Genomic DNA, 23,956 nt, shown 5'->3' on the forward strand with positions numbered 1-23,956 from the left:
CACAAGCAAAAACTAAAAGTGTCTTAAAGGGGGCCAGAAGCTTTTCAGTTCCCAGGATGTCCCCCGAGACCAAAAGGGAAACAAACCGGCCACTTGGCCACGAAGATTGGAACTGGATAGCAAGAACCATCAACACAAGGGTCCCTAGGCTCTGACAAAACACTCAACAAAAACACGCAATACAACAACAGTTAAGAATATGTTCCTGGAACATAAATGGCCTAAGGAACAAAAGAGAAGACCTCGAGCTCTTTGATTACCTCCAATAATTTGACATAATAGCATTTCAGGAGACCTGGCTAGACCAACCATAGCAAATTCAGGGCTTTGCCTCACATTTCCTCCCAGCAACAAGAAATGCCAAATATGGCCACTTAAAAGGCGGACTGGCAATATACACTGCTGTTAAGAGCTTCAACGACCCCATCCACATAAAGTCGACACAGACTGGGAACAGTTGCACACTCACCATAGAACTAGAAGTGAGGGGAAAAGACCAAATCCAAAAGTTAAGATTTATGAATGTATATCTACATCCCCGGGAGAAAAAAGCTGGAATGAACCTCTTGACGGAAGAAATCTCAAAAACATTGGCAGAAGCGGATACCCCCAACCTCATAGTAACAGGGGACTTCAATATGTTCCTGGAAGGGACTCAAATTAGGGACACATGCCTGGAGGACCAGTTCAGAGCATGGAACATACCACAACAAGCAATAAGCAAATGGGATAAACAAAATCGGCTGTCAAGGACCAGTGTAAAGGACCTAGAACATCACAACCTGCCAGCGCTAAATGGTCGCTTCACAAATGAAACCCCCCCGACAGCCACCTTTCATAACTCATCTGTCAGTTCTATCCTAGACTACACATTCTCATCTCTTCAACTCTTTGGGAATATCACGGACTTCCGAATAGGCACAATGTCTGTCAGTGATCATCAGCTGCAAGAATTTAGCCTTAACTTCCAGGGGGCCGCGACAACCTCACCAGCAATAAATTTAGGTTGCTCGCTGACAATGGCACAGAAAAGAATAAAATGCAACACGACAAACCTGGAATGCTTCACAATGGACGCAAGAAGCCGATGGGAAAAGATCATCACAAACCAGCCCGATCAGTTAAGCGCCTGGGAGCAATTCACGAGCAGCCTCGGACAGGCACACACCAGGAAACCAAAGAGCCACATAAACCGGGAATGTAGAAACAGCAATATACAGACAAAGCTGTCTGAATCAACCGGAAACCGCTACAAGGCCACACAGCAAAACGCCAAGATTAAGCACCTGAAAAGAAACATCAACAAACTACTGCGGAAACTACATCGAGATGGACCTAACACCACAATACGAAAGGAACTGCAAAAATTAAAACAGAGCAAAAAAAGAATAATATGGCTCGAAAAAAGGGAAGCAGAGGATGAGTTATGGGCCAGACTTCTCCATGATGCAAAAGGAATCAACACGAGCGGAAGATTTTGGAAGACAGTCAACAAACTCCAGTATACTAGAAGCACTAGCATTGACTCCTACTTAACTGAGGATGCCTGGTCCAACTACCTTCAGGCCCATTTCAACACAGGAAAAGAGCCAGCAACAATTAGCCGACCAGAGAAGGGCAGAAAAACTCGAACTGAGCCTCCAAAACAGGTCATTACTTCATTAAACCCTACCGAAAAACAAATTATAAGCAGGATCGTTAAAAGAAAAGCGGAGGGAGCGCCAGGCCCCAACGGGATACCGCTAATTCTCTGTAAACAAAACCCGGAATACTGGGCTACGGCCTTACTACCTCTTTTCAAACAGGTAATAGACACCACAACAATTCCAGCATCGTGGAGAGGCTCGATATTAGCACCAATTCATAAAAAAGGCGACGTAAAGGACCCCAAAAATTACAGACTAATAGCCTTAATTGATAACGAGGCCAAATACTATGCTGGTCTTCTACTAGAAGAGCTTACGGAATGGTCGGAAGCAAATGCAGTAATTCCCATCACCCAGACAGGATTCCGAAAAGAACTGGGCACATCAACAAACATTTTGGCCCTCTCACTCCTCATCGACGCCTCGAAGACAGCTAATCTGCCCTTGTACTTATGTTTTATTGACTTCGCCGCAGCGTTTGACAATGTCAACAGGAACTTACTATGGTCAAAGCTGGAAGACAGGAACATTCCATCGGGGCTACTAACACAGCTGATCTTATTACATACGGGCACTTGGGTCCAAGTCAAGTTAGGAACAGGAGACCTCCTATCAAGGAAAATACAAACCACAAAAGGCCTAAAACAAGGGTGCGTGCTGGCGCCAACATTATTTAACATCTTTATGTCTGACCTTGCACAGCAGCTGGATGAAAGCAACTCTCATGCTCCAAGCATAGGTGGCTTCACTCTCTCAAATTTAATGTACGCTGACGACATTGTCCTAATCAGTAGAACACCGATATAGGGCTACAACATCTAATCAGCACAACCTTTAAATACGCAACAGAGAACAGCCTAAGTATCAATCTCACAAAGACCAAAACAATGAGGATTAATGCAAAAAGATAATCTGTAGGGTACTGCTGGCACATGGGAGGGCACACACTTGAAAAAGCGGAGGAATACAAGTACCTCGGCGTAATTGTGGACAGCAAGGGCTCATTTCAACAGCAAAAGGAAGCAATCAAACGGAGGGGTATCAGCATAGCGATAGCACTAAGGGGCCTAAAAACGAAAGCAGCTGGCCGAAGCTTTACTCCCCTACTTCAAGTACTTCAGGCAAAATTGACACCTGCCATAACGTATGGAAACGAATGCCTACGAGGGAGAGACGCTCAGCAATTGAATAGCACAATAGTGAAGGCGATCAGAATGATATTCAGTCTGCCCACTTACACCTCGCCGGCACAAATAAGGCTGGAATTTGGCCGAAGAAACCAAACGCTGGAGCGAATGGGTGCCTATGCCAAAAGATGGCACAAAATCCAGAGAGGAGAAGCTGCTAGTCTCAACTTCTACCTATGGAAAGAGATAGAAAGAAAGAGCAACAGCCCGGCCGCAAAATATTTAAACCAATCAATAAACACCTTGTGCCTACAAGAAGCCTGGAAGTGCAGCGGGTCCCATAACACCTTCAAACAGCTAGTTAACAAATCTGTTAGAGCTATCTCATTTTCAGAGGATAAAGCGAGCCTAGCCAATCGCACGCACGGCTGGATGGTCATTAAAAGCTACACAAGCAGCCTCAACCAAAGCTACCTAGGAGCTGGGTTCACTAGGAGCATAAAGGAGAAGTTCCTACATCTACGGCTGGGCCTACTCCCATCACAAAAACACCTTCCTCCATGGAAAAGGCCCAAAGCAACAATCAACTGCCGAATATGCGGGAACGCAAAAGAAGACATTCAACATCTAATTTGCACCTGCAAAGGCCTGGCCACAGAGTGCAGATTACACCTAAAAGTGCCCTTTAACCAACTGGGCATAAGAACATGCCGGCAAGCAGTCATGGCTTGCTTCGATGGAAAACACATCCAATTAGCATGCCACTTTGTAAAATTTCTAGAGAAAGTAGAAAAGAAACTGGAAAGCCAGACGGCAGACACCAGCTGCAGTAAAAATCAAAAAGCAAATTAAAGGGGCACTGAACAGTGAGCCAAGTCACACATTACAACGATGCTTAAAACCCAGGGGCAATGCCTTTTACACAGTCACCGCAGGAATACAAGGGACCAACGCTACCGTAAGGGTTACACGGTGTGAAAGCAGTAAACATTTTAGTAGCAAGGACTTCCTACCGTACGAAACCATTGTCATCGTGTACTCGTTTTTTTCCAAGGTGTAAGACTTTTCTTTCAAGTAATACAAGGGATTTATGGATTTTAACTCACGTTTTGTGGAAAATTTGTACAAATTTCTGCAGCAATGACTATTAACATCATGAACCTATAGCCATTTTATACTTTTTATAATTTTATCTTTTCCATGTATTCATATTTGCAATGGTTTTAATTAACTGAGCAATAAAGATTACTTTGTACCGGAATGGCAGCAGAGGTTGTTAAAAGAATTGTCTTGAAAGTTTGTGGCGGACAGGGGTCAGAAGGGCTGCCGGCAGGCCTGCTTGCTTTGACCAGGTCCATAAATTCATCGTGTGAGATGTGTTGGAAGGAACGGAGAGGCTTGATTAGAGCATTCTTGGATAGTTGTTTTGTGCAAGGGTTAGTGGTGGTGCTTTGTTTCTGTTTTAAGTACGAGTCCATAGTGTCTGCTTTATCCGTGTAATGATTTGCCAGTTTGTCTGTGAAATCTTGAGTAACAGGATGAGTTCCTTCTAGGCAATTTGGATTTCGAAATTCATTGAGTATTTATAGAATTCTTTATTTGCACATTTAGCGTTTTGAATTCTGTCTGAATAGTACCTTTTCTTAGCGTTTTTGATAGCCGACTTGTATAATCTGTTAATTTTCTGTAGGTGAAGTTTGTCTTGTTTGGCGTTTGTTTTGAGCCAGGTACGTTGCAGCTTTCTAATTTTATGTTTTATGTCTTTTATTTCTATGTTTCTCCAAGGCGCTTTTTTTCTTTTGTTCTGTTGTGTGGTTTTGAGTGGTATCAGGATGTCAAAAACTTCCTGTAGCCACTCATATAGATTCTGAACAGAATTTATGGTTTCCAGATTTATACTGGATGTTAGTTGTGTTTCCAAGTGTTCCAAATTGAGTTTGTTCCACGGCCGATAGGTGGATGGATGTAAGGTAGTTTTAGGTGAGTTGCTTAGTGTTGTTTTATGTTGGAAAGCAAGCAAGTGGTGGTCTGACCATGTGACTGTAGTTATAGTTTGAAAGGTAACTAGTTCAGTATTAGCAAAAATGACATCTAGGATGTGTCCAGTGATGTGTGTCAGATTGTGGACAATCTGATGCAGGTTCATCTAGGCCGGTGATTATTGTTTTTGGATGGGTCATATTGGTTTTATCAAACCAAATGTTAAGGTCACCCAGACGCATAGGTTAGTGTGTATTGTTATCAGGTTTGAAACTGTGTTTAGAAGTGCATCTGGGAATGTTGCCTTGCTAGGTGGATGTCTGTAAAGGAGCAGGAAGTTACAGGTGGAAGACGGTGTAGGATTGCATCTTGTTAGAAGAGCCTCACAATTCTTTATGGCGATGTTGTCAACTTTAGTGATATGTATTGTTTGCCTGAATACAACAGCTAGACCACCTCCTTTTTTGGCTATACGATTTTGGGTGATTATTTGATAGCGTAGAGGAATGGCTTCGTGCAGGACTGGAGCCATATCCTCTCCCAACCATGATTCGGTTATGAATAGTGTGTCTGGTTTTGCATCGGTGAGAAGGTCGTAGATGTGATGCTTGTTTTTAGAGAGTGATCGAGCATTTATTAGTAGACAGTGTAGAGAGTGGACTTTGGTGATAGTGGGACTTTGTTTTGTAGAAGAGTTATCAGTATTGTGTGGGTGTGTAGCAGGTGTGTTTTTAGTGCTGGTATTAGCTGTATTAGGATAGCAATTGTGTAGCTGCTCTGTATCGTAGTGCTTTGTAAACAAAAGTAGCCTAGTGCTGCTTTTCAACCAGGAGCCGCATGTAAAGACCAGGAGGCCCGCATGTGGCCCCCGGGTGGTACTTTGAGTATCACTGCATTGGAAGACCTTCTGAACCTGGCCACAATCACCATGCTCTGTAGCGTCCACCTCTGTATGGCGGGGGAGGAGCAGTGACTGCTTTGTTTGGCTCTAAGCACAAAATACCACCTGCTGAAAGAAACATAAATAGAGCTCACTTTAATGGGCTGTGCAACTCTTGCAGGCAACTGCATCCACCCTGCAGGTTCCAAGGCCTTCAGAGCTAGGGCATCCTTCCAAGGCTGACAGACTGTGCCCCTTTCGTTTGGGTAGTACCACTCTTTACTAAATAAAAAAGCAGCAACTGACAAGTTGGTGTGTGGTGTGCACTACAGAAATGGACACTTCTGTCTGAGGCTTGCACAGTGAAGATTCAGGCCGACTTCGGGCCTAATCCTGATTATGCTACATTACTTGGGGAGAAAATTGGTAGTTTGCAATAGCGCAGTGACACAATCGAATAGAGAAAAATGCGCCAATAGCGAATGTACCATTTGCTCCCGCGATTTGCATGCAAATTATAATCTCGTTTAGGTCACATACAGGAGTTTGCATCCACAAAGGATTCGCGGCCACAGGGTCACTATTGTTAGGACTTGTTCTCAATAGAACAGCTGCCTGCTGAATAACTGAGCAACTAATTCACCGCCCAGAAGGAGCGACGTGCACTGGAGTAACGTGAAGAACTTGTGGCGTCAGTGGCTTGAAGCTGCCGCCTTCCGCAAGAGCTAAATTCTCATAACTGGATTCTGTCTACTCGGCGGGTCGGACCAATGACAGCACAGTCTCAGCTCCCGAAGTCTCCAAAGTAATCCAGGCGGAGGAAGATCAGACGCGTCGTATAAAAGGCTTATTGGTTTTCCAGCAGGTCCCTCCTCCCGACTGTTGCTCCTCGCGGAGTCCCTGGCCCACGGCACCCCTGTATCCATGACGTTTATTTGCAAATGTCCATCTAGAAACACCGTAGTCTTTCAAACCAGTCATCAAGAGCTGGAAATGGACAAAAAATGTACCCTGCGAGTCCATGAATAGGTCAAGGGGTGTCATGAGGAAAGGGGCTGAGTCATAAGAGTAGAGTCGTTAGGAGTCTGACGGTCAATTTACACTTTTTTTTAAAGCGCTGCTCCAAACATATTGGCAACAAAGTCAAATGTAATAGTACATCTGTAATGCATTATTTATTTGGTCACAAATAGAGTGTCATTTAAAATGCCTTCAGGGCGAAGTCACTGTCTGAGACCAATCAGTGCCCAGCAATTTCCAGGGTATAAAATAGTAATATAACTCTCGTGGTTAATGCTCTTGCTAGAGAAAAATCTGTGCAGCCGAATGACAGGTTTCACTCATTTAAAATAGTATAGAGGGTTAATGGCCTTCTGCAAAGCACAATATAACATACAGGTCACATATTTGTATTTTATGTGGACAACTCAGTGGGTGACTGCTTTTGATGAAGAGATACTTGTGTTTGCTGTACTTGTAAAATTATATCCCTTTAAATACAATTCAGTAGCTATGAACTGGAATCAAGGAGCTGACTGAAAATTGCAAGGCAGAAGTATAGAATCATATTTTTCCCTCCATATTTCGTGATTCTAATGTTGCTAAAAAAAATTAATTTGGGTAGTAATAATGATGTATTAGTAAAAGCTATATTACATGGTATTAGTGCAATTACTAATGAAGCCAGACATATGACCTTCTTACATCAACTGCATATCTCTTACATTAGAACTTTAGGAACTCAAATACCTGCTTTCCAAATCATAGTTTAGCTAAAGCACTTCGGAATTGACAAGATAAATGTCTTTATTTTCTAGAGTCAATATGTTAAGCTCCAGCTAGCCCCGCCAGGATGAAACTCGAACAAAAGGCCTGCTGGCCGTGCTTAATTTGAGCCTGTGGTTTCCAATGCTCAGCATCAATACTTAATTGTCAACACTGGTGCTTATGACAATCTGCCACATGGTGGCACTATCGGTCTAATTCGCAGATGAGCATTACAGCAGATGTTTATCAATTCAATATACATTAAAAATGGCTAATACCTGCTGCCAAATCCATTCTTATAGTTTTGGGGGTCCTGGAAAAGTCTGAATCGTCACACTTGTAGGAGTGTAATGCTTAGTAGTTGTGTTAGTCCTGTCACTGGCAGAGATGGCAGGGGCAATGGGTAGTGCAAGATGCAGAGGGCTCCTGACAAAGACCCAGGCATTTTAAAAAAAAACATATTTTTAAAAAGTAAGCACTAACTGGAGGTCACTGCTGGTCCCAGCTTTAATACGAAACAAGAACCCTCCCTCTCCCCCTACAGGTTGCAGCTCTGGTCGCAAAGAACAGCCTGCCAAATCTGTCTGAGTGTCAGCAAATTGCACTGGGACGAAGTCAGTACATTTCACTAAGGTCAGCCTGGATCCTGGATCAGCCTCAATATAAGCTGCTGATCCGTATGGAGCCTCTTCATTTCCAGTGCTGCATATAACGCTTAACTGCTCCAATAAATAAACACTGTCATAACAGATTTTAATATTATCAGACATATTAGAACTCATTAGACCAATCGACTAAGGATAAAAGTATGCAGGTTACACAAAGCTTTCTGCAGGGGGGTTGTTACTTCACGTGATCTTTTATAATCACATGACACGGACAGAGGTCACTCAACACAAACTGTCCAAAGGTTCACCCAAAACTGTCGCTCCTTGTACAGCAGGTTCTGCAAAACTTGAGGGCGGACTCACTAATATATCTAAATGCTGCTTCACCAGGATACAAAGATTGCGCACTCACAGGGGTTTCAAAGAATTGCATTAATTGACACAGAAACGTACAACAGACGCGTTTCGCCATGCTGCCTTTGTCAATGTCAAATCGTTTAGTGCCATTTTCTCATATATATATATATATATATATATATAAATATATATATCCTTGCTCACCAAACGCAAAACACTGAGCGAGTGCACTCCTCCTAGATGAATGACGCCAATCAATTCAGTTGAAAAAAGGAATTTATTCCATCAGCATATGGGCCAAGAAATAATACCCTACTCGTTTCGCGGAAACCGCCTTGATCATGGGACTGGTGCGACGCATCAGTGGAGCTGGACTGATTAGCATAAAATTTGAACGGGGAGGAACTCTGCCTGTGCCCCTGTCATTTTTAATCATTGGATTGAATGGACTGCCTGCAGCCCACTTGGGTTTTATTTTTACGAACTACCAGCCCCATAATGCATTAGTGATGTTTAATTCACATGAGTGTGATTGTGACATTGAAATAATGGAGGGAATAACGCTGATGTTCGAGTAGGCAGTCATTCAATTGCAGAAAGCCTTTGAGAAAGGGAGTTGTCCTGAAACGCGCCAGGCTCTGATGATGCTGGGAGCATGGATTTCTTCCCTAAATTGGAGTTTGCTGACAGTGAGTGCATCCTGCTTGTGGGCATTTGTAGAACTGTATGTATATATATGTAGGGGGGACAAAGGCGGTAATGTGGTCCTTTGGCCGAAAGATATGTATCTCAAAGAGGCGGAATTACAGTTAAATGACATCTCTTGTTACCGAAGGAGCAATATTCAGGTTGTAAAAACTATGTGGGTGGATCAGTATCATAAATTTCAAGCCTGGAGAAGTGCTGGACTCCTTACACATGAGGAGTTCCGATACTTGAAGAAAGATCATCCAGTCATTCCCTCGTTTTATTTAATCCCAAAAATTCATAAAAACTCTGAAATACCACCCGGCCGACCCATTATTTCGGCAATTGATGGTTCCTTGGAACATGTTTCCAAGTATATAGATTTTTTTCTTCAAGGTCATGTTAAGACTCTCAATTCTTATGTCAAAGACTCTTTTGATTTCCTCAGCAAAATTGAGCGTTTTGTTTGGGAGGAAGACATGATTTTAATGACTTTGGATGCTTCTTCCCTTTATACTTCGATAAAACACTGTGATGGACTCAAAGCTTTGGAACACTATCTAAACAAATGCCCTCCACATTCTATGGCACATAACAGAATGCATTTAGATATGACCAAAATGTGCCTCGAGCAAAACTTTTTCATCTTTAATGGCGTGATTTACCACCAGGTCAGAGGTGTGGCGATGGGGGCCTGTTTCTCACCTAGCTACGCGTGTTTACAAGTCGGGCTATGGGAGGACAGGTCCTAGTCGGCCAACACCACAATTTTATTTCCAACAACATTGCTTTGTAATTACGTTACATTGATTATGTTTTTCTTGTTTGGAAGGGGAGTATTGACAGTGCCAGAGCTTTTGTAGATTGGATCAATGTAAACACCATTAATCTTAATTTCACTTCTAATATGAGTTCCATTTCTATCTGTTTTTTGGATGTTGAGGTATTTGTAGAGGACAACACCTTAGGCACGGGACTGTATAGGAAACCCAGTGCTGGCAACACTATACTGCACTCAAATAGCCAGCACCCTGCCCATCTGATCCGGAGCATTCCTTTTGGGGAAATGCTCCGGATCAAAAGAATCTGCAGCACTAATGCTGAATGTGCGGCTGTACAGGAGGCATGCAGATTACGTTTTCTAAACAAAGGATATTCCAATGCCAGTCTCATTAAAGCAATTCAGCGATCGAATTCAGTTAGCAGACAGGAGGCCAAAAATTAGAAACATCTGTACGGACGATTCTTTGGTAGGAGAGGTTAAAACAACTTACCCACGAGTCATTTTGACCTTTAATCGACAACATGGGGCCCTTCGGAACATTTTGTACTAAAACTGGAATCTGGTTCAAAGCGATCCAGTAATTGGGCACATAGTGAGCAACAAACCGGAGCTCACTTTCCGCAAATCTCCCTCCATGTCCAAAGCATTGGTTAGTAATACCTTGGAACCGAGAGCTTCCACCACTTGGACGGCACTCAAAAAGGGTTTTAGAACTTGTCCACAATGTAAAGCCTGCCGTTTCGGTAGCAACAGGACCCATTTTAAAAGCCCTTTTCGTGAACATCCTATTGCAATTACCAAGTGGCTTACCTGCAAAACTGAATACGTCATTTATGTGTTGGAGTGTCCGTGTGGACTTCAGTACGTTAGCAGTACCAAACTGCCCGCCCACAAACGGATACTCCAGCACATACGTGCAATTTCGGGTCACGATCAAAACTATCCGGTTGCCAGGCATTTTCAGGAGAAACATCAAGGCACACCCGATCAGCTCCAGTATTTTCTAATTGATTCAGTGGATGTTTCGAGGAGAGGAGGGGACCGCGAGGCCAAACTCCATCTCCTTGAAACTAGATATATACTGGAGCTTAACACAAAGAATCCTAACGGTTTAAATGACAGGGAAGATCTTTATACCTGCATTTAGGTATTCTTTTCGGTATGCCCATAAGACCTGTCCGGATAGCATAAGAATCTCATCCCAGTAATGTCATTGTTAGATGTATTGTAACACTTTGACATAGTGGTGTCTCTTTTGTACTTTCCTGTAATTGATAATTTTAAATTTCATATTTTTATACTAGGAATCAGCTGTTTTTATACTTGCACTTTATATTGCTAATTTTGCACAAATCACTTTTTTGCACTAGTTATGTCTCAGCAGGCATTGTGACAGGCCCACTTGGGCTCTATTTAGACCAATCTCCTTAAGTTTCAAACAAGACAACAAGGAATTAGTATTTCGCAGTTTATTCTTAAATTCCCCTATACTTAACGTTGTTTTTCTGTACATATGTATATAGAACTGTTTTTACACAACATTGGTATTCAAATTGAATGTATTTGTACACTCCGTTGATACTTTCTTACATAGACGTAATTTATGGTCATGTTTAGCTTTTTGTATCAACTTTACCTCCCCATGATGTGTAAATTTATATATATTTTTTATCATGTGGTATGAATTTTAAGATATTGATGGGTCTTGAATGTTTTCTACATTGATAAACAGTTTTTTCCATTTTCAGTAATTAACTAGTGATACGGAAATAACGACTTTATTTGTATAGTATTTCTTCCTTGTTTAGGATTTAATCTGATGCACTGTCACTTTAAATGCCCTGCTCTATGACGAGCAGTTTGTCATGTGATCAAGCCTCTACGAAGGCAAAACGCGTCATGGCGGCAGCGCTGGCTTTATTTGAATAAACCACCTTTGCACCAGCACTCTTTTGGGTCGACTCTTCGTCACTATGGGACTGGCAGTCTTTGAATTTCTGTCTTAAGGTGATGAATTTCGTGAATATATATATATCTATATATATATAGATATATATATACATACACATGGAGAGTACAAACGCTATATTTTTATGTGATGCTTAACCCACGTGATAGAACACCATTGATAAACATAGAAAAATATATATACATATCTATAGGCATACAGTCTTTTTTTCCTTATTTCTTTGTTTCTTTCTTTTAAAAAAATCTTTTTGTTGTTTTCTTTCTCTCAATCACTGTTGTGTCCGTAAACATATATAATTCAAATCCTCATGATTTCTTTTATCCTTGAATGGATAGTAGGTCCAAATGGATTCTTTGGCCGTTTCAATACATTGTTTCAGTCAATATTTCCATTTCCGTCTAAAATACCAAAGGGTATAAATATGATATATATAGATAGGTAAAATATATAAATATATAAATATAATAAAATATATTACTCAATTCATTATATCATAATATGTGCAACATATTGTCATTATATCACATGCTACCTCCAAATCTGTGTATAAATACTTACAAAGGAAATGAATATTGATATACAAAAAAAGTTTCTACTTAATTAAAAGTAACTTGTAATGATCTCCTAAGACAGCTTACAATACCTGCTTAAATGCACTGTCAATCTCAACCATTTGTATAACCTACTACATCTCTCCTATCCGAAATTTAGAGAGCACAACAGTACTATCCATAAGACTGTGCCAAAAAGTGCAACCAATGTATAAAGTGCATATTAAATGTGCAAATCCGCAATAATGTTAAAGTGCAAATGCTATAAGTGTTCTAACTTGACTAACTCATCACTATTCATAAAACGTTCTAAAAAATAGGCCACTAGACATAAAGTGCACACACAACTGAATAAAATCCAACGTTGACTGCATCTAAATATCACAGGCCACTGCTCAAATAAATGCCCATTTGAAATTGGAATTTGTTTTTTTTGTTAATATACTAGATGCAGGGGGGGCCACCTCATGAATACTATACAGATTTATTAAAACTTATGCAGGTCTTCCGTGTTGTTCGAGACATATGGAAACGAGGTGTCAAGCTCTAAAATCATTTTTGACTCCAACTGTCTTAGGGCTTTCTCGCGATCCCCTCCACGACGTTGTTTCGGAATAGCACCTGCCACAAAATAACTCAAACAACTAAGATCATTATTGTGAGTTTGTTTGAAGTGGCGAGCCACTGGGTACGAGGGGTCGCTATTTACTATGGCATATATATCCAATTGAAGCTGCCCTGAAATTGAGGCACCACACACAAGCGTTTCTTCACCTTTTTATTTTGCAGTTTGCCAGGACATCAGATTTCAGCACAGCAGCAAGGTGAAAACCGAACGCGTTTCGGGCTGCATTTAGCCCTTAGTCACTGGTATGAGCTGGAGGTACAACTGCACAGTCTTGCGCCGTATTCGCAGCGCTTCCTTTGGATTCCGCTATAGTGGGCGTGGCAAAACTGCATTGTGGTCTTAGTAGTTGTAAAATCAAAATCCATATTGGAATACCGCTATGCCTGCCACCAAGTCTTTAAAACCTGTAATGGGTCGCTTTAAGTGTAGAAACACCGAGTCCCAGCTCAAATTGTACTGCAAAAACAAGTAACGCTGTTCCTGTCTACGCCGTCATCCTTCATGGCGTCCTGGAGCTGAGCTTCAGCAGCGGAGTTGCCTCGCGACCCGAGCTGGGCCGCTAACATATCCAATTGAAGCTGCCCTGAAATTGAGGCACCACACACAAGCGTTTCTTCACCTGTTTATTTTGCAGGTAGCCAGGACATCAGATTTCAGCACAGCAGCAAGGTGAAAACCAAACACGTTTCGGGCTGCATTTAGCCCTTGGTCACTGGTATGAGCTAGAGGCACAAATGCAAAGTCTCGCGCCGCATTCCCAGCGCTTCCTTTGAATTCCGCCATAGTGCGCGTGGCAAAACTGCATTGTGGTCTTAGAAGTTGTAAAATCAAAATCCATATTGGAATACCTCTATGCCTGCCACCAAGTCTTTAAAACCTGTAGTAGGTTGCTTGAAGTGTAGAAACACTGAGTCCCAGCTCAATTTGTACTGCAAAAACAGGTAACTCTGTTTCTGTCAATGCCGTCATCCTTCATGGCGTCCTGGAGCTGCGCTTCTGCAGCGGGGTTGCCTCGCGACCCGACCTGGGCGGGTAACATATCCAATTGAAGCTGCCCTGAAATTGAGGCGCAACACACGAGCGTTTCGTCACCTTTTTATTTTGTAGGTAGCCAGGACATCAGATTTCAGCACAGCAGCAAGGTGAAAACCAAACGCATTTTGGGCTGCATTTAGCCCTTGGTCACTGGTATGAGCTGGAGGCACAACTGCACAGGCGCTTCCTTTGAATTTGCCATAGTGGGCGTGGCAAAACTGCATTGTGGTCTTAGTAGTTCTAAAATCAAAATCCATATTGGAATAACTCTATGCCTGCCACCAAGTCTTTGAAACCTGGGGATCCCCGTGATCAAGAGGCTCGCAGCCTCGAAACGCGTAGGGGTAGCTAGTATGCTGAGAATACATCAGTGATAAAACGACTTTGGAGTAAGCCTCGTCAATACTGCAAGTGCGAGGGAAATTGCTCCTTGACAAGGAGTGCTGACGCTCCATTCCCCTGTACTTCCCCAGGGAAAACAGCACTTGAGAGGGTGGCAGATTTACAACGGGGTCTTTAATCAGTACAAAACAAACACGTTTCGGCGTTTAGCCTTCGTCAGTGTCAATGACACTAGACTCATGCATACTAATAAAGCACTGACAATTTCATTAACACAAACAAGGGTCTATACCCGCTGTCGTGAATAAAGCGCCATCTTGGAATGTATTTCAGATGCGTACATGAGCATAATCTCACTCTCGCAAATCAATTCATTACATTACAGAGGTATCACACAGTGCAAAAATATACACAACAAAGTTATCTAGCCGTGGATCGGCTATTGCGTCCTGAAGGTTATTATATGAAGGTCAAGCTTTTAAGTTCTTAATGAAACAGTAGATAGTTCGTCCAATTAATACCAATATGTCCGTAACAGCAATACTCAAGTAAGCAACCATCTAATCTATGTACATATATACAAACAGTATTCAAATCAGTAATCAAGTGCATTAAGACATCCTCATTGTCAGAATCCATTAAACAAGAGGAAACCTATTGCACACAAATCCCTAAGGAAAAAAAATGTCATACAATATACAGAAAAGTCACAAATCTTCAACCCAGGCATATTCACAGTTCGAGTTCTCAATTCATTTCCCTAGATACACTGCCATCTCCTCCCCACTATTTAAACCTCTGGGATGTTTGGTCACTAAATCGATGATGTATCTCGATTCAAGCCTTCTTAGTCTTCCCAGACGGTCCCCTCCCCTGACATTCAGAGGTACAGTGTCTAAACCAAAAAATTGCAGTTTGTTTCTATCCTTCCCATGTTGGTCTGCAAAGTGTCGGGCCAGTGATCAAGGACAAAGCACTGTCTGAAACGCATATGGCCTAAGACTTGGTTGGAGAGGGATGAGGCCATTTCTGCAGCCTGCAATAAAATTATGGAATACAGAACTCTCTCGTGGGGCATTTTCTTTGAGGGCAATCCTTTTTGTGGCAATTTTGAGTGGCTAGTCCAGCCGCGAATCTGCCCCGCTGCGGAAGAGCGGCTCTGCGGCACCCGACACTTGGGTTGCTGAATGGAGGGAGAGTCCGATATTGCAAGGCACAAGCGAAGCAGAATGTGCAGCTTCCAGCTTTTAAACCACCCGGGGGGGTAAGACATGATAATTTTACAAGCAACAGGAGCACCCACTGGGGATTTAATTTGTGAACACCATAAGTTCCAAGATGCAAAGCGGCACACGCCCACATGGGCGGGACTCAGTGTACTACTTAACAGGTGTGTCACAACGACTGCTGTTCTCGTGTGAGCCAGTGATCAAGGACAAAGCACTGTCTGAAACGCGTATGGCCTAAAACTTGGTTGGGGAGGGATGAGGCCATTTCTGCAGCCTGCAATAAAATTATGGAATCAGAACTCTCTCGTGAGGCATTTTCTTTGAGGGCAATCCTTTTTGTGGCAATATTACCTACTGGCGGTCGCCAGTAGGTATATATAGTTAGGATTTTTTCTCTATGGGATTTTTGAAAATTCTATGTCTACTAACTTTGGCGTTTGTGGACGGAATTGGCTGAAATTTTCAGGAAAATGGAACATTTTGTTTCTGAGCAGCCCCTGAAACTTTAGGGGGGTTTCGTCAAGGGGGGGCCGAGAAAAAAGGGGGGTCCCAAAACGTGTTTTTAACATTGAGTTTTCCATAGGGCGGTTGGCCTCACTTTTAGCCCGAACGGCTGAATGGATTTGCACGAAACTTGGCAAAATTGTAGGGACTGGTAGCCCGATGTGCCTTTGCTAGGTCTCAATATATGTGCTCCAGTGGATTTTGAGAAATTAACGTTCAAAAAAAGATATATATCTGTAACAGCGGACCAGGCAGCGCTCCAGTTCGCGTACTTTTCGCGTTACGGAGCTTTGTGAAGCGAAGCTGATTGGTTCTCCGGCGTCTGTAAACATTCCAAACAGTCCGTAGCGGCCGCCATCTTGTCTCTCGGTAGGATCGAGAGACAAGAGGAGGCCAAAGCGAAGGGGCAAATGACCATAAGGGGGCATAGTAGATCCTCCCTGACCCTCTAGGTTTGATGTGGAGGTTTTAAAAGGGCCCCGCGGGGCAAAAAAAATAAATAATAATAATAATCGAACGGCTGAATGGATTTGCACGAAACTTGGCAAAATTGTAGGGACTGGTAGCTCGATGTGCCTTTGCTAGGTCTCAATATATGTGCTCCAGTGGATTTTGAGAAATTAACGTTCAAAAAAAGATATATATCTGTAACAGCGCTCCGCTTCGCGTACTTTTCGCGTAACGGAGCTTTGCGAAGCTGATTGGTTCTCCGGCGTCTGTAAACATTGCAAACAGTCCGTAGCGGCCGCCATCTTGTCTCTCGGTAGGATCAAGAGACAAGAGGAGGCCAAAGCGAAGGGGCAAATGACCATAAGGGGGCATAGTAGATCCTCCCTGACCTCTTAGGTTTGATGTACCATTTTGCCAAGTTTGGTGTAATTCCGTTCAGCCATTCAGGCTGTAGACGTATCTAAATGTCCTATGGAAAATTGCATGGGGAAAACACATTTGAAAGTGTTGAAATTTAGAACCAATTAAAATGTTACTTTGGTTTTGTATTTGTGTGTGATGAAAGTTAATTGGTTATGTATATATCTAAAATGAGAGGAAACCACAGCCATTTTGTGATACTACTGTCTGAGGTACATTTGTGAGGAATTTTTGGTGCTCAATTTCTGGTGTTTGGTTTACACAGTACTAACACTTCTCCTACTTTTAAAAAGGTGAGTTGTTAATTTGTAAGGGGAACTATGTTGTACACTTTAAGATAATTTGAAAAATGTTTTCTGTTATTTATTTACAGTCCTTCTGTTATACTAAATACTTGATAAAGTTAGTTTTATATTATGTATTACTAAAAACGAAAAATGAAAGTGATTATTTTTTTCTGCAATTTACAGCAAGCAATTTCAAAATAAAATGGCTCACAATGAAGAGACCGTGGCAATTTCTTTTGAAATATCCACTACATTTATTGAAATTGACAGCACCAATAATGAAGTATTCTCACAAGGAGGAGATGACTTGAATGATTTTTTTATTTTTTTTTTATTTTTCCCAAAACCTATATTGCACTTTGCATATTACACAGCGGAATGCCTACAACCCTGCGGGCCGGCCGCCATTTTAAGATCGTTACTCACAGCAAACAGCAGCAGAAAGAGTATTTAAACAAAAATCATAATAGTGTTTGACGAAACATGCCGTGTAAGAAAAGTGCAGTACTAGCAAATAAAACATTCGGAAAATGCGGTTTTGATGGTATTTTTCGCTTTTTCTGTTTGTAAAACAACAAACTAGTAACATTAACCTGTTAGGAATGACAGTACGGTCTGCTACAAAACAATACAGTTCAAGCCATAAGCGTCGTTTTGGAGGACAGTAAGTCGAACCACACTTCCTAGTGCCTAAATTTGTCCCTTATTCAATACATTCTCCCTCATCGCCTGACCCATCATGGTATACCCTGCAGGAAACCTTCACGTGTCTCTAGCCCTCCACCCCCTCTATTCTCAACCCTCATCACTTCCGTCGTCGGAATCTTCCTGGTCATCTTCGGGCAAGGGCTCACAAATATCCCCTCTAAATACATTCCATTTTAACCAAATCTTGGTTCATTTCCCCGGGCAGGCTCGGCTGGAATATATTGCCCTCTCGGTCAACATTACTCTGTCCATGGTCCGGCACCACTGGGACCTAGTCGGCAGGTCAGCTGCCCCCCATCGCTGTGCTATGTCGCGTTTCGCCACCATGACCCCTGCTGTGATCCAGAGTTGTTCATACCTGGACAGGTCAGTAGGTTCCCATATATTCAGTAAGCACCTCCTCGGGTCAGGCAGTAGGGATTGGTCTAGTGTTTGTGAGAGTGTGCGGAGTATTTGTCGCCAGTACTCCTGGATTTTGGGACAGTCCCATATGGTGTGGAAGAATGTGCCCTCCTCTCCGCAGCCGCGCAAACAGTAAGGATGGGGCGCACGCTGTATGCGGTGCAGCACCGTCCTTGTGTAGTAAACCCTGTGGAGGATCTTAAATTGTATTAGCCTCATGCGTGCAGAGATGCCCACTTCCCTAGGTGATCCAAGTGCCGCATTCCAGTCGTGTTCATCCATATCATGAATGTCTCCCTCCCATTTCTCCTTCAGGTGGAGTGTCGGATCTGGGGTATTATTAAGCAATTTACGATATGTGAGGGACGTCGCTTTCTCTAGCATGTAATCAGTGAGGAGGCGGTCTTCCAGAGGAGAAGACTCCGGTAGTGGTGTGCCGGGTGGCAGGACTGTGAGCAGTGCATGGCGGATTTGAATGTATCTGTAAAGTTCCCTGTCACCTAAATCATACAGCTCTTTTAGTCGGGCAAAGGGAATTACCTCCTCCCTCTCCCACAGATCCCCTACTGTGGTGATGCCAATCGTGTCCCATTGTGCGAACCCCTTGGTGTTTCTGAGATTGCCCAATGCCCGGGAGTCCCACAGTGGAGTCATCTTGGTTATCTTCCCCTTCCAACCCAGGGCCTCCGTTGCCGTGTGCCATATTTGAACTGTTAGTTTCGTGGGGCCTAGTAGTGCCCGCATCTTGCGGCGATCGTACAATGGACCTAACAAACTAGTTATGCCCAGTTGTGTCCTGTCCGAATGGAATGCCGGGTCAGTATGTGGCGCGTGGATCCACTGATTAATTGGCTTGAGGTGTGCAGCCCAGTAGTACAATTTCAGATTTGGCAGTGCGAGACCCCCGCTATACCAGTCTCTGTGTAGCTTGGACTGTGCCACTCGTGCCGGGCGGTTACCCCATAGAAGGTTGGAGACCAGAGCCGCCACTTTCTGGAAGAACTTAGGTGGCACAGGATATGGCGAATTCTCAAGGACATATAAAAACCGCGGTAATGCCATCATCTTGTAAAGTGCCGCCCTGCCCAAGAGCGTTAACGGCAGGCCCGACCAAAAGTCCACATCTCGTTTAAGCCGGACCAGGTGTGGATTCAGGTTCTTATCCATGAATTCTGCCGGGTCTCTAGTGACATGTATTCCTAGGTATTTAAAGGACGTTCCCGCCAATTTCAGTGGGCACGCATTGTCGAGATTCGGGGCTGGACCTTGCAGAATGTACACTTCAGACTTGGCCCAGTTTAGTGTATAGCCTGAGACACTGCCGTGTGTGTCGCAGATGCGTAACAACGCCGGTATGCCTTCATCGGGGTCGGTTAGGTATACTAACATATCGTCGGCGTATAAGGACAGCCGATCTTCCCAACCCCCAGGCCATGTTATGCCTTTAACGAGGGGTGAAGCTCGTATGAGGGTTGCAAGGGGTTCCAGAGAGATGGCAAACAGCAAGGGCGACAGAGGGCACCCCTGACGCGTGCCCCTTCCCAACGGAAATGCATGCGAAATATGGCCATTAGCTACCACGTGAGCCATTGGGTCCGTGTATAACAGCTTGACCCATGCAAGAAAGCGAGGGCCAAATCCCATATGCGTCAGCGTCTCGAACAAGTATTCCCACTCCACCAGGTCAAACGCCATTTTGGCGTCCAGCGTTAGAATCACTGCTGGCGAGTTAATGGTGTCCGTTCTAGCCAGTACCCCGTGTAGTCGCCGCAGGTTCAACGCCGTGTTCCTGTGCGGCATAAATCCGGACTGATCCGGATGTATGATCGATGACAGATGGGGCAGAATCCTTTGTGCTAGGAGTTTAGCCAGGATTTTCACTTCCGCGTTTAGTAGGGAGATGGGTCGATAGGAGGAACATTCCTCCGGCGGCTTACCCGGCTTGGGGATTGTTACAATAGTCGCCACTCGCTGGTCCAGCGGAAGGGAGCCCCTTTCGAGACTGTCTCTAAACATCCCCAACAAATGTACACTGAGGGTCTCCGGCATCGCCTGGTACCATTCTATGGGTATTCCATTCGGCCCCATCGCCTTGCCTGGGTTCAGTGCCCGAATGGCCAGTTGGATTTCCTCCACAGTGATATCTGCCTCCAAGTCACTTGATGCCTCTGGTGACAGTGTTTGGACCTCAATCGGAGCTAAGAGAGCTCTTGCGGTTTCAGATGTGACTAACTGTTCCGGGGCGTACACTTGTTGGAAATGGGCCGCCAGTATCTCTGTGATGCGCCTAGGATCTGAATGTGGCACCCCATGCATGTCTTTGAGCCGCTGTATCCCCCTGGAATTGGTCTCACGCTTATCCAGCCATGCTAGCATTTTCCCTGCTTTGTCCCCCACATCATAAATTCTATTTTGAGTATCTGTCATGTATCCTTTAACAACCACGCGTAGGGGATCGTTATATAACTGCTGTTGGAGAGTGAGTGCGTGCAGGGTGGAGGGAGAGGGGTGTAGCTCATGAGCCGTGGTCCGTTCCCTCAAGGCCACCTCCAAAGCGGCCAGTGCCTGGGATTGCTGCCTCTTGTACCCGGTTATAGTGTTAATTGCTTGCCCTCTCAGGACCGCCTTATAGGCTTCCCAGAGTGTCGCTGAGGAGCGTACTGAGTGTATATTTTCAAGAAAGTAATGTTTCGTGGCACGTTTAAGGGCCTTGCGGACCTGCGGAACTTTAAAGTAGGATGCATGAATGGGGTAGATGCGCTTGCGTGTTTTCGTTTGCATGGTGAGGTTCAGTGTGAGGGGTGAATGGTCTGAAACACCCCGAGGGTGTATCACTAGGTTGTCTACATGGTGAAGGCCACCACCCATCGACAAAAAGTAGTCGATGCGGGACAAGCTTCCATGCACTGCGGAGAGAAAGGTGTATTGTTTTGCGCCCGGGTGTAAGTGTCTCCAGATGTCAGTCATTCCCATGGCCGTTGCAAACCGCCGCAGGTACGTGTCCCCCCCTGCCAGGGCCGGTGTGGGGTGCTTATCTAGTTGCGTGTCCATGACTGCATTGAAGTCTCCCCCCAGGATAATCTCACCCTCCGGGAGAGTCAGAAGGAAGTCCCCTAGTCTCGGGAGGTGTACTGAATACAATGCCGGCGGAATATATACTGACACAAGATTGAAAAGTGACCCCTCCCACTGCCCATGCACAGCCGCGAAGCAGCCTTGGTCATCTGTTTGAGACGATAGAGGCATGAATCGTGAGTTCTTTTTTATTAGAATGCCGGACCCTCTGGAACCGGACGTGAAGTCAGAATGAGCCCACATTTTGTAACCCCGTCTATCCAGAGCTTTTCTAGCCTCCCCTACCAGGTGAGTTTCCTGCAGCAGGGCCACGGTGGGTCGTAGTCGCTTAATAGCAGCCAATACCAACCCCCGTTTAACCTTGTCCCCCAAACCCCGTACATTCCATGACAACAAGGACAGAGTCGGGCATTGTGTATCGGTGGATTCCGTACCCCCTAAGGGTGCTATGTTGTTAGCCATTGGGGATTATGAGGTATGGGATGGAGCACTCAGGAGGTACCAGTGGTCCAGTAGCTGCGCCACCGCACAGTGAAGAGCCTAAAGATGTCACGGGGGCCCCTGTCTGCGTGCATTGAGTCCCATAACAGTGGAAACATCGTTCATGTCCATATGGGTACAGTTTCAGCATGAATAGTACAAAGCAATTCCTCCCCCCCGATCTCGTGCCTAACTGGGTCAAGCGGACCGATACGTCCCTCGAGTGGCATGGTGTAGTACTTGGCCGTACATATGTGTTCCTAACAAACAATTTCGTAACCGTAAAAAAACAACCCGTCTCCCTTCCCCCCCTCCCTGCATCCCTGCCTAACGGACTTTCAACTGCCCGCCTCCCCAACTGAGCAGAGTGCTTAACCCATCCCACAACCAGAGTACTTGCGTGTAGGGGGGAGAGTGTCTCCCCGAGCAGGCGGCCTCCCTGCGTGCCTCAGGGGAGGTCATGCCAGTGTCTACGTGCAGCAATTGAAACGTGAAGTCGATGGTCAGCAGTTATGGTCAGCGTAGATCCCGGGGGGCGGGTCACCCCTCTCCTTCTGCCCCTCTTGTTCCGCGGGAGGGAGAGTCCTCCGCCCCCCCTCCGCGACCAGATGTTTGCGAACCATGTCTGCTGTCGTCCCTGCGTTCGTGGTCCGGTCTGTGGTTCTTGCGTTGCCGGCCCACCGAGTGCCAACCTTCCAGCCAGTCCCGGGCAGCCTCGGGGGAGTCAAAAACCACACCTTTTTGTCCGCAACAACTCTTAAACGTGCTGGGAAGATCATCGAGTACGGTAATTCTTTCTCCCTCAACGTTCTTTTAACTTCCAGGAACGTTTTTCTTTTCCTGGATACCTCAGCCGTGTAGTCAGGGAAAAATGCAAGTCTCGAGTTTTGGATCTGAATGGCAGGTGCCACCCTTGCGGCCTGTAGAATGGCATCTCGGTCCCTGAAGTTAAATAGTCGTGCTAGTATCGGCCGCAGTGGGCCTCCTGTCTTCGGTTTTCCCCCCGGAATGCGGTGGGCCCTTTCTACCGAAAAGAAGTTTGAGAGTCCCTTAGGTTGAAGTCGGGTTTTTATCAAGCCCTCCACGTAGAGGTCCATCGCCCCCGTATCTTCGGATTCCGGCACGCCTAAAATTCGGACGTTGTTGCGTCTGGAGCGACCTTCCTGGTCATCCAGTTTGTCCCTTAGTATTTTGTTGTCGGCTTGAAGTCGCTCCATCGCCGTTTGCAGTTCAGACACGTCCTCTACCAAAGACTTGGTGACGACCTCTACTTGCTTGACCCTCTCGTTCATTTTTTGGAGGTCCGCCCGTATCAGGGTGACTTCAGTGGCGGTTGCCCCGACCGTCGTCTGCACCTGGGCCAACGCCGCCAGGACATCTTCAAGCGTGGCCTTCTTAGCCCCATCCGTGTCCACCGCTTTCCCTGCGTTCTTGCGTTGTTCTTGGGGCGGCGTTTGCCTCTCATACGCGAATTTATCCAGTTTGGCTTGGGTGGAGGTATTTTTGGGGCCCCTGTTCGACATGGTGATGCGTGTTGTTGGCGGCGCCGAGATTCACGATATGTCAGCGTTCGCGCCGGCCACGGCCGCACCAGCAAAACACTACTGCCGTGGGTGCAGCGTTAAGTGCACAGTGAGGGGGTGAAGAGTCCTCCCCTCAGGCGTATAGCAGTTAGGGGACACCTCGGTTGTGTTTTGCTGAGTGTCGGCAAGGGCTATGCCAATCTGTGCAGTGCTACCTTCTGCGGCACTAGGAGCACTGCGGTCGCTCGATCCCCAAATCCTTGTTGAATCGTCCAAAAAGTCTGGCGGCGTGCCGTGGGTATAACTTGCGCCCGGGCAAAGCACCCCACTCTGGGCGCTAGCCGCCGGGAGTTCCACCACTCCTTCCGGTGTCTCCCCCGCGGATCGCGTGCAGGGGGTCGAACACGGTAGTGAATGGGACCTTCAGGGATCCGCCGGCCCCCCACGTAGTACTCCGGTGAACTGAGGCAAGTATAGTCCTGTGTGGAGAGCCTCCGTCAGTTGCCGGGGTGCCGCT

Source organism: Lissotriton helveticus, chromosome 3_1, assembly GCF_964261635.1.
Source record: "Lissotriton helveticus chromosome 3_1, aLisHel1.1, whole genome shotgun sequence".
NCBI lineage: Eukaryota > Metazoa > Chordata > Amphibia > Caudata > Salamandridae > Lissotriton > Lissotriton helveticus.